The 20,143-nt window shown below is 41.0% G+C and overlaps 1 pseudogene; it reads left to right on the top strand.

Moving 5' to 3' along the window:
- The first annotated feature begins 1,708 nt into the window (after positions 1 to 1,708).
- On the top strand, positions 1,709 to 2,932 carry LOC115274622 (annotated as a pseudogene).
- The last annotated feature ends 17,211 nt before the right edge of the window (positions 2,933 to 20,143 follow it).

Below are 20,143 nucleotides of genomic sequence, written 5' to 3'. Positions count from 1 at the left end.
GCATTCATTTTGGAAAGGAAGAAACAAGCGATCGTTTTTTGCAGGTCACATGACACCATGTGTAGAAGATCCAAAGAATCTACAAAATAGCAACCAGAAGTAACACAAGATCAACACAGAAAAATCATTCGTGTTTCAGTACACTAACAATGAACAACCCAAAAAGGAAATTTAAAAAGCCCATTCCATTTACAGTAGCATCCTAAACAATATGATATCTAAGAATAAATTTAACTGAGGAGATGAATGGCTTATACATTGAAAACAATAAGACATTGCTGAAAGAAATTAAAGAAGATCTAAATATATGGAAAAACATATATGTGTGTTCATGGATTGGAAGAATTCATATTGTTAAGATGTCAGTACTATCCAAAGGTATCAATAGATTCAGTGCATTCCCAATCAAAAGTTCAATGATCTTTTTTGAAGAAATGGAAAAACAAAACCTTAAATTCACATAGAATTGCAGGAGGCTCCAAGTCATTAAAACAATCTTGAATGAAAGAACTCACCTTTTCAAATTTCACGGTCTACACTAAACCTATAGTAATAAGAAAACTATGCAGCACTGGCATAAGGATAAACCATAGACTAATGGAATAGAATAGAGAACTCAGAAATAAACCCTCACATATGTGGTCAACTAATTTTCAACAAGAGTCCCAAGATAATCCATGGGAATGGACAGTCTTTTCAACATGCTGGGGAAACAATATCTACAAGCTAAAGAATGAAGTTGGGCCTTTACCTTACATTTTATACAAAGCATAACTCAGAATGGATCAAAGACCTAAACATAAGAACCAAAACTAAAAAACTGTGAGAAAAAATATGGCTGTAAATCATGACCTTAGATTTCACAATGGATTCTTAGCTATGACACCAAAAGCCTGAGCAACAGCAGCAAAAAGAGAAATCAAATCTTTATTGAAATTAAAAACACCAGGGGTGCCTGAGTGGCTCAGTCAGTTAAGCATCTGACTTCAGCTCAGGTCAAGATCTCGCAATCCATGAGTTTAAGCCTCCCGTTGGGCTCTGTACTGACAGCTGAGAGCCTGGAGTCAGCTTTGGATTCTGTGTCTCCCTCTCTCTCTGCCCCTCCCCCGCTCATGCTCGCTCTCTCTCTCTCTCTCTCTCTCTAAAATAAAGATTTAAAAAGTTAAAAAAAAAAGAAATTAAAAACACCAAAGGACATTATCAAAAAAGTGAAAAAACAACCTACATATGGGATAAAATATTTGCAAATGATATACCTGATAACAATCTAATATCTAGATTGTCTAAAAAATTCTTACAACAGCAAAAGAGAAACAACCTAACCTTAAAATGGACAAAATAGACATTTTTCCAAGGAAGATAAGTGTGGTCAGCAAACATATTTTAATTAGTTAGAAAAACGCAAACTAAAACCACAATGAGGTGCCACTTCATACCCACTAGGGTGGCTATAATAATAATAAAAAAGAATTGGAGAAAATTTGGAGAAATTGAAATGTTTGTACATTGCTGGTGAGAATACAGAATGGTTTGGCCTCTTACAGTTTGGTAGTTCCTCTAACAGTTAAACATAAAATTATCATATAACCCCATAATTCACTCTTGGGTCTATATGAAAAAACTTGAGCAGACCCTGCACCAAGGAGATGGACACAACTGACATTGTCTCCTTCATGTGACTCTTACAGCCATCTCTCTCCTGGGTACAATGGCAACTCTTGAGGAAAAACTGATTGCACCAGTTGCAGAAGAGGAAACTGTCCCAAACAATAAGACCACTATTGGGGCACCTGGGTGGCTCAGTCAATTAAGCATCTGACTTCGGCTCAGGTCATGATCTTGTGGCTTGTGAGTTCGAGCCCTGTGTTGGGCTCAGTGATGACAGTTCAGAGCCTGGAATCCGCTTCCAGTTCTATGTCTCCCTCTCTCTCTGCCCCTCCCCTGCTCTGTCTTTGTCTCTCTCTCTCTCAAAAATAAATAAAAATTTAAACTTTTTTTAATTAAAAAAACTACTGTAGTAGGTGTTGGAAAGTCAATACAGCATGTGCCATCAGCATTCTAGGAAAGCCTCTGGGTTGTGTACTTGCCCTTGTGGATGTTTTGGAAGATAAACTTGAAGGAGAAATGATAGATCTGCAACATGGGAGTTTATGTTTTCAGACACCTAAAATAATGGCAAATAAAGATTACTCTGTGATGGCCAATTTAAAACTGTGGTGGTAACTACAGGAATCTTCCAGCAGGAGAAAGAGAGCCATCTAAATCTGGTGCGGAGGAATATCAATGTCTCCAAATGTATTCTTCCTCAGAAAGTCAAGTACAGTCCCGATTGCATCATAGTTTCCAACCTAGTGGCTATTTTCACGTATGTTACTTGGAAACTAAATGGACTATCCGAGCACTGTGTGATTGGAAGTGGGTGTCATCTGGATTCTCCTAGATTTTGTTATTAGATGGCTGAAAAACTTGGCATCCACCCCAGAAACTACCATGGATGGATTTGGGGAGACCATGGCAACTCATGTGTGGCTGCGTGGAGTGAAGCGCATGTGGCAGAGGTTTCTCTCCGGGAACTGAATCCAGACTTGGGAGCAGACGGTAATAGTGAAACTTGGAAGAAAGTGTATAAGATGGCGGCTGAAAGTATCTATAACCTCATCAAGCCGAAAGGATATACCACTGGGACACTAGATTAAGTGTGGCTGATCTCATGGAATCCATGTTGAAAAACCTACCCAGGATTCATCCAGTGTCAACAATGGTGAAAAGAATGTATGGCATTGAGAATGAAGTCTTCCTGAGCATTCCGCAGTGCTCAAGAATTAACCAGTGTTCCAACTGGAAGCTGCAGGACGATGAAGATGAGGTTGCTCAGCTCCAGAAAAGTGTGGATAGCTTATGGGACATCCAGAAAGACCTAAAAGACCTGTGACTTCTGGTACTATTCACAATAACTAAAAGTGGAAACAATGCAAATGCCCACCAATGGATGACTAGATAAATTGAGGTGCATACATACTATGGAATATTATTTCACTGCAAAAAGGAATACAGTGCCGATATATGGTACAATATGAATGAGCCTAAACATTATGCTAAGTGAAAGAAGCCAGACACAAAGTCATGTATCATATAATTCCACTTACATGAAATATCCAGAATTGATAAATCCATAGAGATTGTGGACAAGGAAGGGAAGGAAGGGAAAGGAGGAGAAATTCCTTAATGGGTAAAGAGTTTGACTTCCAAGTGATTGGAAATATTTGGATAAAGGTGGTGGTTGCACAGTATTGTGAATGTACTAAATACCTGGATCATTCACTTTAAAATGGTTAATTCTGGGGTGCCTAGGTGGCTCAGTCTATTGGGAGCTATTTGAACTCACCGGTAGAGTGAAAATTCCTGGCGAGGGTACGGCAAGTTTGCACGGTCTCTTGCCCCCAGATAGCTCCCAAAATCTACCCTCTTGAAACTTTCATTTCTGCTGGAGCACCAAACCTCAACATGCTTTGCTAATTAGAGTCAGGAGCTGGCTGTCCCCCCACCCTGTCCCTGAGACGTGACTGCACCTGGTCAGGGAAAAGATAAGTAAGCTAGATACACCCTAATGCAACACATAATTTTCCCCTAAGCAATACGGATAACTGCATACCTTCTGGGCTTGAATGCCTTTGTGATAGTCACTACTGTGATAAAATGTATCAATCATCTTTGGGACTAGGAGAGCAAGCATATCTCCTGAGAACTTGTTTTTCTGGGAATTTTCTCTTAGAGTTATAAATGGCCTAATGATCCTTACTCATAAAAAACTGACCTTTACTAAAGAATGCTGTTTGCCTCTTGGTTAAAGGATGCTTCCTTGAGGCTAGACCTGAGGTTTTGTAAAAATACCTATGACACCATGAGTGTCTATGGCTAAAATTGTAAAACTTATCTATGAGAAATAATTTACTGCCCTTTCTTGTCCTTGTACCTTTTGCCATAAATAAACCTTGAGAACCAGACAAGGTGGAGACGCCTGCCAGATGGGCAGCGGTGCTTGTCTAGGGATCAGAACGAAAACACAAGGCTCTCCCACTTTCTTTTTGGCCTGCACCGTCATCCTTCAGGGGATCCCTGGACCTGCAGGAGCTGGACTCTGGCATCAGTTGGTTAAGTATCTGACTCTTGATTTTGGATCAGGTCATGATCTCACAGTTTCATGAGTTCCATCCCCCTGCTGGGCTCTGCACTTGCAGTGTGGAGCCTGCTTGGAATTCTCTCTCTCTCTCTCTCTCTCTCTCTCTCTCTCTCTCTCTCTCTCTCTCTCTCTCTCCCTATCTGGAGGGGAGGAATTCTGCCCCTCCCCTGCTGGTGCTGGCTCTATCTATTTCTAAATAATAAACTTGTTAAAGAAAATGGTTAATTCTGTGTTATGTGAATTTCACCTCAATAAATTAACTTAAAAAGGAAAAGCAAGAGCTAAGAACTCTGGGATGATTGGCCCATTACCACCTATTATGCAACATGTAACGTGTAATAATTTGTTAATGCTCAGAACAAGATCTAGTGACAGGTGGGAGAATTTCCCTGATTATGAAATGCTGATGAGCAAAAACAATATTTTGGAAAATCTACAAGAACTGATAGGATTGGGTAAAAGATCTGTGGTTTCTGTTGGTGGCAAAGTCACAGGTACTGTTAACACTACTGTCTTTTGTTGCCTACAGCCATAATAAAAAATGCTAGATTTTAGTTATAGATTAATGAAAAGAAAGATAATTTTATTTTCTTTTCTTAGATCATGAACTCCCAGGATAGAGATCCTTGCTCCAGGGTGGTAAAAACTGAAGAAAGAGTAAAGGAATTCACTTCAGAAGAGAGAGCGCCGCTATCAGCAACTGGAACTGAACTGATCTCTCAGATTGGTGGTCAGCAAACTACAGTCCTCAATGTTGTAGTCTGATGTTGAAGAGACCACCAAAGCAGAATTGAGGCAAGACAAAACTTTATTCATATTCACGGCCGTGCCAAACCTGAACTCCAGGTGGTAAGGAGCAGAGAACAACCCTGAACAATGGATACATTGAGATTATATAGGCAAACATAGGATTCTGTGTTAGCCAATTACATGGTAATGCGCCGATCACCAGGTTGATGGGAACCTATCACATTTGTCCTTTGCTCTTCTAAATGACCAATCATAGTGGGACAATAAGAACCAATCACAGTGGGGCAGTGACTAAGCAATTTTTTGTAGGCATGGCCTTGATCAAACCACAGAAAAGGGGCAAGGGAACAGTTTACAGCAAAACATTCAGTAAGTTAACCCGTTACATTCCAGAAGAAGTTTAACTTGTTACATTCTATAAGCTAGCCTACAACACACAGGCCAAATTCAGCCTATCTCCTGGGTTTGCAAAGAATCGTTTAGTGGACCACAGCCATGCCTGTTGTAGGTTAGCTTATAGAATATAATGAGTTAAACTTCTTATGGAATGAAATGGGTTAAACTTCTTCTGGAATGTAATGAGTTAACTTCTTCTGGACTGTTAATGGGTTAATTTGCTTAGGGAATGTACTGGATGATTTGTTGTAAACTGTTCCCCCATCCCTTTTCTAAGGTCTGATCAAGGCCACGCCTATAGAAAAATTGCTTAGTCACTGCCCCACTATGATTGGTCATTTTAGAAGAACAAAGAACTAACTTGATAGGTTCCCACCAAAACTGGTGCCAGCATGTCACAATGTAATTGGTTAGCTTGGAATCCTATGTGTGTCTATACAATTTCACTGTAACCTTTGTTCGGGGCCATTCTCTGCTCCTTACCATCTGGAGTTCAGGTTTGGCCCGGCCATAATTAAAATTTTGCCTCGCTTCAGTTTGGCGTTTGGTGGTCTTTTCAACATCAACCTACAACAATACTCACTGGTTTACGTATTACGCATGCCAATGTTCATGCTGTAACAGTGCAGTTGAGTAGCTGAAATGAATCCCAATGGCCAGAAAGCCCAAAATATTTACTGTCAGATTCTTTCCAGAAACATGTTGCTCATCCCTGCTTTAGGGGAATGCCACCCAATTCTCAGGGGATGCCACCCTCTTAGCTGGCCACCCCCTGTGGCTGGGCAAACTAGTGGGTACCAAGTGTGCACACAAGCAAATAGTTCAGCTATCCAATATGCTTCTGGTTGAAAATAGCAAATGTTCACTGAAACAAAAAATAAAAATTAAAAAAGTTTACCTTTCATGGGCCCGGGCAAGATGGAGTAAGCTCATGCCAAAACATTCCTGCCACAGAGTACAGCTATAAAACCTGGGCAGCATTCATAGAACAACTATGTGAAGACTCTAAAAAGTCAATTAGAGCAGACAGATGGGGGACATGAGCATTTGAAATAACACCAAGCTGGCAGTGAGTTTAACATTCTGTCCCAGAACCCCCTGGCCAGGATGCAAGGCAGCCTGAGACCCTGAGGTGGCCACTGCTGTCCACAGAGAGATTCAGAGCCTTCTAGTTCTTGGGAAATAAGTGGGAAATATCTCCCAACGCTTAGAGAGTGGGGGGATCCCCGTTGTTTCTCTTCTCCATTCTCTCCTCCCCAAGCACCCGTGCACTATTCCGTGATGGTGGGGGCTGTGATACCTGACGATGGGGTGGCTACAAAGGAATTTAATACTGTAAGAAAGGGTTACCTTCCTTTCTAGTCTAAAGCTTCGTGGTCCCCAAAAGGTGGGGAAACCCCTACTGCCTTTATGCGTTTTCTCTTCTTCCACCACTCAGCCCCAGAAATGGGCCCAGTATCAGGAAGCGTGTAACACAACAGAATAAATGAAGTCCCATCTTTCTGCTGGAAGGACTAAAAAGAGAATCCCAGACACCTAGAAAGTACCAGGGAGGTCGCAGAGAGTGAGAGGAGTAGAAAAGTAATCCCCCCCAATTGTTGTGAACTCTTGGGCTCATCTTCACACTGCACACATGTGCCTGTAATCCTAACAGCATACCAAGACTCTGAGAGTTGAACTACAGGGCTGATCGAAGCCCAGATCCCAGACTGGGCACTGGGCAGCACATCCACAGGACAGATCTGAACAGCACTGCCAAGGCTTTGGAAATGGAATTGACCCATAGCCCATAGAGGCCAGATCGAAAGTCCAATCTGAACCTAGCCGGATCAGTTACCTACTGGCACAAAAAAAAAATCAACATTCTCCAGAGGATTTAAATAAGGGTAGGTTACACCTGAAATTAATGTAACACAGTGTGTCAAAACACTGGGAATTGAAGGGAGCTTCCCCAGTCTGACTGAAGGGCTTTTATTCAAACAAAATTCACAGAAGAGAACAAAAGAAATTTGAATAATTAAACTCACAAATAATGGTGCTTTGAAAGTTCATAGAATATATGACCACTTCTCATGGTTTTAAAGCTTAAAACTCCACTAAGACTTTTGGAGCCCCCGTTCAAGCCTGAAAATACCCTTCTCCTCCTTAACGCTCATCATTGCTCCCCAGACCCCCGCTCCCCCATCAATTGCCTTCAGGACAAAGTCCTGCCAAGTCCTGCCACCATCCCTGGCCCCAACTCCCTTTCAGTCACCACAGGTGCCCACAGACTCTGAGCTGCATGTCGAATCTGGACCTTTGCCATTACCGTGTGCTCTTTAGTTGGAATGCAAACCCCTTGTTCACTCCACCCCCTTCTCTGCAAGGTTCAGCTAGGTATCTCTTCCTTCAGACGGGAGCCTTCCCTAGAAACCAATGCTCCTTGCCCTCCCCACTGTGCTCCCTCTGGATCCTGTGCTGGCCTCAACCTGGACTTAACTCACAGTGTCACATGCCCACTAATTTTCTTTTTGTGAGGTAGGTTCTCCCCCACTGTGAGCTTGAGGGAAGGGATCAGTGGGTGAAAGTGAGCAAGAACATGACCCAAAAATTCAAGAAGCAAACCTCAAGGGTCTTACTGGCAACTTGGCTATTGATTATTCATGTCTTTTTTTCTTCTAAATGTTTTATTTACTTTTGAGAGAGTGCAAGCTGTGGAGGGGTGGAGAGAGGGGGACAGGGGATCTAAAGTGGGCTCTGCAATGACAGCAATGAGCCCATTGTAGGGCTTGAACTCTCAAACCATGAATGAGATCATGACCTGAGCCAAAATTGGACACTCAACTGACTGAGCCACCTAGGGGCTTTTTGTGTCTTAAAATTGGCTTGACCTCCTGAGCATTGAGTCTCCATTCTTCTATTTACTAGTTGTGACCTTGGTCAAATCCCTTTACCACTCCGTGTCTTTCTTGTCTCTCAAATGGTAAAATACCCAAGTCCTGATGGCACTGAAATGTGGAGAAACAATCAAACGAAGTTAAGGATGTCAACATTCTTTCCTCTGGCAAGAGGTTATTGTTACGAGTTCCTAAGTCACCCAGTGTGAAGAAGTTGGATATCAAGAGCAGTCGGGGCTTAGAAACAGCCATGCTGAAATCCTTCATTTTATAAATAAGGAAGTGAGGTCAGAGTGTGAAGGGACCTCTCCAAGCTCACAGTTTGCTCAGTCCCAGGGCTCCCTGCTCTTCCCAGCACCTTGTCCTCCTTGGCACACTCAGGGTTCACTTTGGACAAGAGGATTCTTTTTCTTAAGCAGAATCAATTCTTTTTCTTCATTCTTCTCTTTCTTCTTCCTCTTTCTCTTCCTTTTCTTCTTCTTTTGTTCCAAATCAGAAAACAGACATTTTTTTTTAAAAAAAGTCTACTTACTTTTAGAGAGGGAGAGAGAGAGAGAGAGAGGGAGGGAGCATGAATGGGGGAGCCAGAGAGAGAGGGAGACACAGAATCTGAAGCAGGCTCCAGGCTCCGAGTTGTCAGCACAGAGCCTGACGCGAGGCTTAAACTCACAATATGTGGGATCATGACATAAGCTGAAGTCAGATGCTTAACCAACTGAGACATCCAGGTGCCCCGAGAATAGACATTTTTAAGTGCCCTGGATCTTCGTTGATTGTGAAAACCTAACTCTGTGCATACCTACACCATGTCCCTGAGTGCCGGGTACATTTCTGGATGAATATTTTCTGTGCAAGAGGCACACGTTAAAGCAGAAAGCCTGTTAAAGTATCCGCTCCAACCAGACCCAGAGAAGAGCAAAACTGACTTATCTTTTAGGGATATTGTCTTTCAGGGACTCAGTTACCATGGTGAGCATGCCTTGGCCCACAAAAGGCTCCCCTGAGAGGTCTTCCACAGGCCAACTGTTCCATAAAACTCCACTGTTTAAATTTAGGGGAAAGGGTAGAAAGATTCCACAGAGTGAATTGCCAGAGGAAGGAAGAAACCCAAGACGGAGTTTTCCAGGAGACCAGATTTAAATCTTCTTGGAACATTATGTGACTTTTCCATTGCTTAAAGAATGTCTCTCTAAGTCAGGTTGGTGGCCACTGTCGCTCTGTGGGGGAGCGACATCTCATCAGGGGACAGCTCAAGCAGGGTGATCTGAACAGGAAACAGCGGCTAGACTCCGAGTTTTGGTTCAGATGTGTCCCAGAATTTTGACCAAGCATGGAATTTCCTGGAGCTGAACATCAGCTGTCAAAATGTCCTTCTGAAGCATCTGCTCTGTCTAGTCCTGTGTCAGATGATGACAGTGGCATTATCACCGTCACCACCACCCCTTGCATGCTCTCTTGTGCTGGTTATCCTGCTGAGCCTTTGCATACATTTGCTAATATTATAATGGCCCTTTGAGATAAGTATTATCATTCCCATTTTACAGACAAGGGGAGTTGGCAGACCAAAACCAAACAACCTGCAGTCATACAAGGTGAGGTCTTTGGGATCAGATATATAGACCTGAATATCAGGTTTCAGTGCTGTGGTGTCTACCAGTACCTCATTCCGTCAGTTGTCAAATACTTTTCCATTGTATGGATATGCCCGTTTGTTCTAATGCATTCATCAGTGGATGTGTCGTTTCCACTTTTTGGCTATTATGAATAGTCTTGCTATGAAAAGTCATGTACATGCGTTTGTGTGCACATATGTTTTTATTTCTCAGAAGCATGCGTGTAGAGGCAGAATTGCTGAGCCATATGGCAACTTTATGTCTAATATTTTGAGGAGCTTTCAAACTCTTTTCCAAAGTGGCTGCACCATTTTATAATCTCAGTGGCAATGTATGAGGGCTCCAAATTTTCCACCTCCTCCCCAACGTGTTTTACTGTCTGCTTCTATTTATAATGGCTGTCCTAGCAGATACCTAGCGGTAGCTCACTGTACTTTTAATTTGCATGTTCCTAACGACTAATGATGTTGAACATCATTCCATGTGCTTATTTGTCATTTGTATGTTTTTCATGGAAAAAATATCTCTTCAAATCCTTTGCCTGTGTTTTTTATGGTTATTCGTCTTTTTATTGTTAAATTTGAGTTATGATATTTTCTATACAAGTTTTTTATCATATATATAATTTGCAAATATTCTTTCCCATTCTGTAGGCAAATCCTCAAAGACAGAGAGTGGGCTAGTGATTTGCAGGGGGTAGGACAGAATGAGGAGTGACTGTTAATGGGTCCGGAGTTTCTTATTTTTTCTTTATTAATATAAGTTATTGTCAAGTTAGCTAAAATACAGTGTGTGCAGTGTGCTCTTGGCTTCAGGAGTAGATTCCCAGGACTCATCACTTACATACAACACCCAGTGCTCATCCCAACAGGTGCCCTCCTCAAAGCTCATCACCCATTTCCCCTTCCCCTGTGCCCTCCCCATGAACCCTCAGTTTGTTCTCTATATTCAAGAGTCTTTTATAGTTTGCCTCCCTCTCCGTTTGAAACTATTTTTCTCCTTCCCTTCCCCTGTGGTTTCTTTTTGTGGCGATGAACATATTCTAATGGTGAAGTTGTACAAGTTTGTAAATATACTAAAAACCATTGAATAGGACATTTAAAATGATGAATTTTGTGGTATGTGAATCATATGTTAATAAAGCTATTATTTTTTTGAGAGAGAGAGAGAGCCCATGAGTGAACAAGGGACAGAGAGAGGGAGAGAGAGTGCAGAGGTGCAAGCCGGGATTGAGCTGACCTTAGGTGGGGCTCACCCAATGAGGAGCTCAAACTCACAAGAGAGAGTCCATGACCCGAGAGTGAGACCATGACCCAAGCCACAGTCAGATGCTTAACTGACTCTGCCACCCAGGTGTCCTAAAGCTGCTGTTAAAAAAAGAAGAATAATGATGATGATGATAAGCAAAGACTTGCAGAATAATCAACAATGTGAAAGAAAGGCAAGAACCTCAGGAAATAGAAGAACTAGTTTGGTCAATAGGTCCTTTGTTTCAGCTGCCTTTCCTTCTCCATCTCAATTCCCCACCCTTTCCTGAGGTTACCCCCCAAACAAACTCCTTGCACCCAAATTCCTATTTTACCCTTTGCTGCTGGGGGAACCCAAACCAAGATAGGTTTTAGGTATAAAAGTCAAAGCCTTCTCTTGAAAATCTTGCAATTGAATTAGGAAGATACTTAACAAACTTACATGCTATTAGAACTCTAAATGAGCCCTGTATAGAAAGTTTTAATCTATTCTCACCCTCCCTTTAGCCACTGCCAATAAATCAGTGTAAACTGGAATATCACAGACATTTAACCTTTCTTGGCATTTATTCACAACAGCTCATTATTATCCAAAAGACCATCAAAGTTGTCAAGTCAGCTGCTACCTAATTTCTTCTCCATCATACAAAGAAATTTCTAGTTGAGAGGTGAGCCCACTGGCAATTCACCTACCCTGCCTACAATGTTACATGGCATCATTTTTCTCCCCACCATCCAGGCAACAACAGGGCATCCTCAAGGACTACTGAAGTGACTTCTCGTTAGAGATGGATGTTAATTCCTCCTAAGAGTGATTTAGAAAGATGGATGCCAAATAACTTTGCCTGGTTTCTCCCTCTTTTATCATGTCACTTTCCATCTTCTGAAGACTTCAGTACTTTGAAGCTTTATCAATTTGTATCAATAGTTAGCTTCTTGCCAAATGTTTTGGTCTTGTAGTCCTTAATGAATCTCTCTCCTGTTGAACTTGAAAGAGGCAGATATCCAGCTTTAATTTTTTATTGGCCTTAACTTTCCTCCTTCTTCAGAGAAATTAATGTAATCTGGGGGAAATAAACTTGAAATTGCTTAGAAACGAGCCTATATAATTTCTTATACAAGCAATTTTGACTTTGGCATTCCAAGAATTTTGAACTTTTGTGTGAGTTCAGGTTGTTTGGAGGTAAGCTACCCAAACTGACTCTAAGCAAAAGGAGTATGTATTGGAGGAATGCTTTGTAGTTCCAAGAACTGAAGGAACACCTGAACAAACCAGCTTCTGGAAGAATGTGCGCTCTAGGGATTCCATAGAAAGTCACAGATTTCATCATTACAACATTGCCTTCATATAACTTAGAACCAACCATCTTCCATCCCTGCATATTCCCATTCAGAGATTTGTTCCGAAGAGGTAGAATTTGACTGGCCTACCTTGGGCATGTGCTCACTCTTGTGGTCAGTAGACAGGGTATCCTCTGATGAGCTTTCCTACAAGAACAGAATATTTGGGGGCAGACTCTCCCAGAGAGATGCTGGGTGCATGGAAGCTGTAGATGTCTGCTACATTGTTTCTCCTGCCTATCCATTTGCCCATATTCCCATCACAGAATTTCACTAATAACTTCATCCAACATTACACAGCCATACCACATATCTCAAATATACTCCTTCTTGAAAGCCTCGGCCAGCTATTGGACACAGAAGCAGTCTCAGGGCCCTTATTCTCTGAGTATTGGATCCCAGGTTGTACCTCGTATCTGTTTCAGTGCATGCTAGCCCTGACTTCCAATGGCCAGCACCAGCAGCTTGTTGCCTGTGAGTTTTCTTTGGCCATTGGAGATCTCTCTGATCATTCTTGAAGCAGGAAGTACAGAAAAGTTATCATTTCTTGGGAAGCATCCCTCAATCAAGGACTAAAGGGTGATATATATCCAAGTTTTCTCACCTCACCAAGAGCTATTGGAATAACTCTTGAGTTCATATTCTACAGTCTTTCAGAGTTCTTAATTCCTTGGGGGTCCACTCCTGTTGCTTACACTGATGACATGTGTGGAGTGTGCATTGGGTTACTTGCCTTCTTCAATCCCAGTTCCTGCTCTCCTAGTGGTATTTATTGGATCACTTCCTAAATAAATGAAGTGCACAGAATTCTTGTCTCATGGTTTGCTTCTAAGTCCCTGGGTACTTTTCATTCACCCTCTAAGTCTGTCACAGACCCCCTCAAAAATCTGTAGCCTGTGGACCAAAAGGCCAATTTAGCCATGACCAACAGACCCTTGTTTCTGCAATTGTTCCCTAAGCCATAGCTATTATTTGTGAGTTCTCTCCTCCCCTGTGCATAGGATGTGAGCTTTGTCTTTATTTAGCCCCTCAGTAGGATTCCTTCCAGGTGGTGGCCAAACATTCATACCTGAAAGGCCCTAGTCCCTTGAGTCCCTTCTTTTGTCTTTTCTACATTTTTAACAGACCATTCCACCACTTCATGAGGTCAGTTGCCTCTGGGTTATGAAGAACATGAGAGACCAGTGTATCCTGTCAACCCATTGCCTTCAATTTCACACTCGGAAGTGAGTCCTCTAGTTAGAGGAAGTTATGTAGAGGATAGACACCGTAATGGTGGATAAGGCCTTCCATAAGTCCATGTGTGATGGGTCAAGCAGGGACAGAAAATCTAGTCCCAGAAATGTCTAGTTCGGTAAGGAAAAAATCACTGCAGTTTCTATGGTGGAATGGGTTCAGTGAAACTGGCTAGCTACCAGGTATTTGGTATGGCAGCATAGGAGGGTCTTAAAGATGACTGCTTTGCTGCCATTTTAGGCTGTGAACAGTAGTGGTGAGGGAAAGTTTCCTTTACCATTGGGTCTTTGGTCCTGAGTCATGTGAACAATACCAGGTGGTTAGGGAAGGTGGACGACTGACAGCCAGATGAGCCCATCCGTGTTTGATTATTAAAGTATTCTTCTGAAGTGATGGATTTGTGATAAAATGAAATGGAGTTGAAATATTCTGCATTTTGGACTCACATATATTTCCCAAACCTCCTTGTCACTTGTATTTCATTCTCCTTGTTGCCAATCTCCAGCCAAAAAATTAACCACTATTCATTTTTCAGTGTCAGTCCATCTCTACTTCTAGGAAAAGCAGGAAATATGTATAATCATCAAAGTTCTACCCACAGGAACATTTCCTGTTCTTTATTATCCTTTCAGGCTACCTCTGAGTAGGGCTCTAATTCCACAGTAACTTGTGATATATTGTGCACAGTTACCTGTAAATAAAGTAATTTCTTCCTTCTTAGTTAACTAATCATAAGGTGCTTCTCCTGTATCTGGGTGCATGTTGAAGAGGGGCAATCATGGGAGTGCAGAGAGGAGTTCTGAGTCACCACCTTCTGAAACCAACCTGCCCCTTCAAGACCTACCCACAGAGGCCTGGTCTTACACTAGCCTTTCCTTTCGATGCTGACTCCTGAAAATGTCTTACTTCATGGTGAATTAGATAACACAGCACCCAGACATGATGGGCTGTTCATAACTCATGATCACCTGGTCTCCCAAGATCAGATGTTCAGTACCAAATGTAGTAGCAAATGTAGCCTAATATCAAGCCTGAAACTGTTACTTAAAGGATAACAGTCACTTATTGGAAGTCTAATTGCCTTGCTCCAAAAATCTATGGGTCTGCTCTGTAGTTTTCATACTGGACTTGCCAAATGTCCTATATAACTTCCCAAACTGATACAAAAATTTTGAGGACAGTTGGATCCACCAAATAACATAAGCCTGGTGGGTCCAGCCTACATTATCTGGAGCCCCTGAAGTTACATCCTTATGTGTCTTGGGTACCATCCAAAGCTTGCCTCTATGTTTATAAAAGAAACTATACTTGCTTGCTTTTTCTCTCTCTCTTTATAACATCTTTGTCATATTTGGTATGAAGACTAGTGTGTCCTCAAAGTGTTTTGTTCATTTCTCTGGAAGAATTTATATAAGAATGATACTATCTCTTTCTTGAAAATTTAAAGGAATCTGGAACAATTAGACAAACAGAATAAATAAGGTAGCATTGGATTATAACCCAAAGTATAAAATAAATATCCACAGCTCCATACAGATGTAAACAAATGATTACATAAATAAATGGGAGAGAAAAACTCAAATAATTTACGCAGATCCTCCCCTTTCAAGGAAATGGAGCAGATTCCTTACCTCTTAAAACTCTTAAAATACATAGTGACTTTTTTCCAAAGAATACAGTACAAAAATCAGGAAAGAAAAGGAACTTTACAGTGGAGAGACCTACTTTAGGTTTTTTCTTTAGAGTAAACACTACCTCAGTCATATGATTAAGCTTAACATCTTGTGATGTCATGTTCATAGGATGTACCCTTGATATGCTGTGATGAGAATCGTACTTTACTTCTGTGGTCTTTGTCCCCAAAGCCCATATAATCATGAGACAACATGAAACAGATTCAACTGAGGGACATTCTACAAAATACTTGACAAGAACTCCTGAAAAATGTCAAGGTAAATCTAAGAAATTGTTACAGTCTAGAGAATTCTACTCTGATATCTTGGCTGGAATTCTGGGACCAAAAAAAAAAATAGGAAATAAGAATAAAATGGGCTTAGTTAATAATAATGTTATCAAATGCTAATGTAAGTTATTAACAATAGGGAAAACTGGGTGTGGGTATACTGTACTGTCTTTGCAACTTTTCTATAAATCTAAAACTACTTTAAAATGAAACAACTACGCTAAGTGTCAATTAAGCCACAAACATTATAAGCATTGTTTTAAAATGGATTGTAGGGGCGTCTGGGAGGCTCAGTTGGTTAAGCATCCGACTTTGGCTCAGGTCACTATCTCACAGTCTGTGGGTCTGAGGTCTGCATCGGGCTCTGTGCTGACAGCTAGCTCAGAGCCTGGAGCCTGCTTGGGGTTCTGTCTCCCTCTCTCTCCGCCCCTCCCCCGCTCACTCTCTGTCTCTCAGTATAAAATAAAGACATTAAAAAAATTTTTAATAGATTATAATAAATATGCCACTCTGGTGTGGGTTGTTTAAAATAGGAGAGGCTGGGATGCCTGGGTGGCTCAGTCTGTTAAGTGTCTGGCTTCGGCTCAGGTCATGATCTCACGGTCTGTGGGTTCAAGCCCCGTGTCAGGCTCTGTGCTGACAACTAGCTCAGAGCCTGGAACCTGCCTCAGATTCTGTATCTCCCTCTCTCTCTGACCGTCCCTGCTCATGCTATCTCTCTCTGTCTCTCAAAAATAAATAAAAAACATTAAAAAATAAAATAGGAGAGGCTGTATGTGTATTGGGGTAGGAAGTATATGGTAAGTCTGTACTTTCCAGTCCATTTTGATGTAAATCTAAAACTTTAAAAAAAATAAAGTATATTAAAAATTAAATGAGCATTTAAAAAAAGATGAATAATTCTAAATATATCTAAACAAATCATCTCCTTCTTACTTAAAAATTAATTTATGGGCTTAGTGGAGATATTTCCTTACATATGGATATTGAGACCATATTTTTCTAATCCAATGAAGAGTGAAAAATTTATCTAAATCCGTATAAAATTTTTAAATTTAATTAAGTGACTGTCCTTAGGTCTCTGTTATAACAAAATAAGAAGTTAATAATGTATAATTTTCACTAATTCTTAATTCACAGTACCATTTTGCTTTAATGTTTTCGTTGATATGACTAACTCAAATAATGTCAGTGGAAAATTAAGTAGAAGTCATCTCAAAGTATAATTCTGAAGCTCTGTTTAAAACTTTTTTAAAAGGGGCACCTGGGTAGCTCAGTCGATTAAGCCTCCAACTTCGGCTCAGCTCATGATCTCGAAATTCATGAGTTTGAGCCCCGCGTCAGGCTCTGTGCTAACAGCTCGGATCCTGGAGCCTGCTTCAAATACTGAAGCAGATACTGTGTCTCCTTCTTTCTCTGCCCCTCCCCCACTCACATTCTGTCTCTCTCAAAAATGAATAAATGTTAAAAAATTAAAAAAAAACAAAAAACTTCTTTAAAGTTAGAAAAATAAATTGGAAGAATTTGAGAGAGGAGTCTTCTGCACCTGGAGGGTTTTTTTTTTTAATGGGAAGATGTTTTAGTTATACATTCAACTTCTTTAATTTGATGTGGGAGATTGAGGTTTTTATTTCTTCTTGTGTTCATAAATTGTGTTTTTTCACAGTCTGTCCCTTTCATCAAATTTCAAACTTAATAGCATAAGTTTGTTGATGATAGCCTCTTCATATCTTTTTGATGCCTTGTAAAAATGTACCTGGGATTTGCTTTAATGGAGTGTGGGAAAGCAAGCAGACCTGAAAATAACTGTGATGGAGGAAGAAGCTTTATTCATTCCCTCGAAGCAGGAGGCACAGCACCCCATGAAGGGCTATATGAAGAAGCATCAAGGTCAAGGAGGCAGAGGAAGGGAGTGGAAACTACAGACAAGAGCTTCTGTTGTGGTTTTCACAGAAAGGAATGGGCAAAGCAGGTGTAGGCTTGGCCAGCCTGATTTCAGTGAGCTTCAGGGTGTAGGGGTTGCCCCCAGTGTCTGATACCCAGCCCTGGGGTGACTAACGCAGGGGGATAATGCTCTGACATGTGAGGGGTCAGTAAGAAGGTATTGCGGGGTAAGGGCATCAGACTGATTTGTATATGCACAATGAACTTGCAGGACAGGCCTTTACCATCTCTAGGAACTGGCTAGCCCTCGGATGGGGTCAACAAGGCATCAGATGTGAAAATATCAGAAAATAAAATGGCATAATTAATACATGATATCTGCTAGATCTGTAGTGATAGCCTCTTTCTTTTTTTTTTTTATCATTTGTACCGTCTTTTTTTTTCTTGATTATTCTTGCTAAGAAAAGTTACCAATTGTAACTTCTTCCCAAAGAACCAACATTTATCTGTGCACTAATACATCTCCAACTTTCTATAGCATAAATTAATGGTTGAGTTTAAAACCTAGCCCCATTAGGAATACGAGTCACTTATACTGGAATACCACTGTGTGTAGGGCATTGCTGTGGTTACCGTCAAGGCCTTGAGAGCACAGATAACAGTCTCATCCATCTTTCCTTTTGGACAAAGAGAACTTTAAGAAATCCATGCCTAGAACAGTCTCTTCAGAGAGCAGTTCTTGGAGTGCCTGAACAAAATCATCTGGGAAGGCTGTTAAAAATTCTGGTTCTAGATCCTCAGCCCAGACCTACCAAATCAAACATGCAACCAATGATGTGCACTTTTGAAAAATTCCTTAGTGAATCTTTTGCAGAATAAAAGTTTTAAGGGCTCCTGGGTAGGCTCGGTAATTAAGCATCTGACTTCCTGTCAGGCCATTGATCTGAATTCATGAGATCAAGTCCCACATTGGGTGAGCACAAGCCCCATTTTGGATGAGCCCTGTTTCTCTGTCTGTCTCTCTTTCTCTCTCTGCCTCTCACTCACTTGTGTCCTCTTTCTTAAATAAATAAATAAATTTTACAAATGTTTTAGGGGCAAATGTTTGTGGGTTCAAGCCCTGCTTTGGGCTCTGTACTGACAGCTTGGAGCCTGGAGCCTGCTTTGGATTCTGTGTCTCCCTCTCTCTCTGCCCCTCCCCTGCTTGCACTCTGTCTCTGTCTCTGTCTCTGTCTCTCTTTCAAGAATAAATAAAAAATAAGAAAAAATTTTAGAACCACTAAAATCTTCAGAATAACCAGCCTAACAGAAGAGACATAGACCCCACTGCTTGAGTTGGCCTCATCTGAATGGGAAGTATACAACATGACAACAGAAAAAATAATGATAATAACCCAGTGCATGCAGAAACCTAGGTGTCAGGAGCTACATCATGATTCTTCTGGATCTATTGCCAATCCTCTTACTTGGGCTACCTTGCTGACCTCCGCATCTCTGTAGTGTTTAATATGAATCTTATTTGTCAAGTGCAAGTGACTGAAGCTTTAAAAACTGTGCCCTGCAATCAGGAAGTTGAGGTTGCTGGGTCTCCTTCATGTTCCCCAATCAAGAATCTCATTTCAGTCCCTGGAAGCCACTGATGATAAAGGAGCCTAACTAGACCTGAGTTGTAGTGGCTTCTATTAATTACTTAAATGGAGAGTGAGATTTCACTTGGACAAGGGCTGGCACCAAATTCTGCTGCAGCCTTTTGCAGCTGACCCATAAATCAGGGGCTAAGTCCAATAAGAATTTTAAAATTGGATGGAGTCATGCATGATTCTATTCAACAGCAATTTTTATGAAATCCCATCCCTACTTGGTAATTACTAGGCTATGACAATTAATTTTTTGCTTTGGATTAAAACCCATTCAGTGCTAGATGGATATTTTAGTCTGGCAAGATGAATGGTACTTCATTTTACCTGTGTAGGACTATCAGCAAATGGGAAATTGTAAGCTGAACAAAAATGGTTTATTAAAAATAGCTCAAGCACAATTAGTACCTAAACAGCTTTCAGGTTTCTTTTTGAAATAGTTTCTACTGCTTCACAGAGGGCTGGGGTTCGAAAATCCTTACAAAAGAAAAGCTTCATCTGGCCTTCTGTATTGACAACATATAAATAATAGTTAATATAGACAAGCCCCGTTCAGAAAACTTGAAATGCGGAAACCTCGATTTACAAACTTCATAAATAAGAGGGTAGTTACTCATGACAAAGCCAAGCTGGCTTCCTACCCAACCCCTATTTCCCCATAGATGCATTTATTAAGCCACTTCCCTGCTAGCTTTTGGAACAATACATTTGGGAGGATTTTCAGGGCTCCCTTGTGTCTTCACACTATCTCCTACAACCCTCCTCATGCCTCAATTCTAGGAATAACATAATAAAAATATTTATTGAGCACAAAGTAGTTACCAGTTCATCAGATCTTCACAATAACTGTATGAAGCAGGTACTGTTATCATCTGTGTTTTATGCAGGGGAAATAGTGGCACAAAGTGGCTTGTTAGCTTTCCCAGGATCATTGTTATTAGTTATCCCTGTGTAACAAACCACCCCAAACCTAGTGGATGAAAACAATAACCATTTAGTTGGCTCATGATTCTGTGGATC

The sequence above is a fragment of the Suricata suricatta genome, chromosome 12 (assembly GCF_006229205.1).
Source record: "Suricata suricatta isolate VVHF042 chromosome 12, meerkat_22Aug2017_6uvM2_HiC, whole genome shotgun sequence".
NCBI lineage: Eukaryota > Metazoa > Chordata > Mammalia > Carnivora > Herpestidae > Suricata > Suricata suricatta.
The sequence above is the reverse complement of the archived record's forward strand: the minus strand, read 5'-3'. Positions and strand labels throughout refer to the sequence as shown.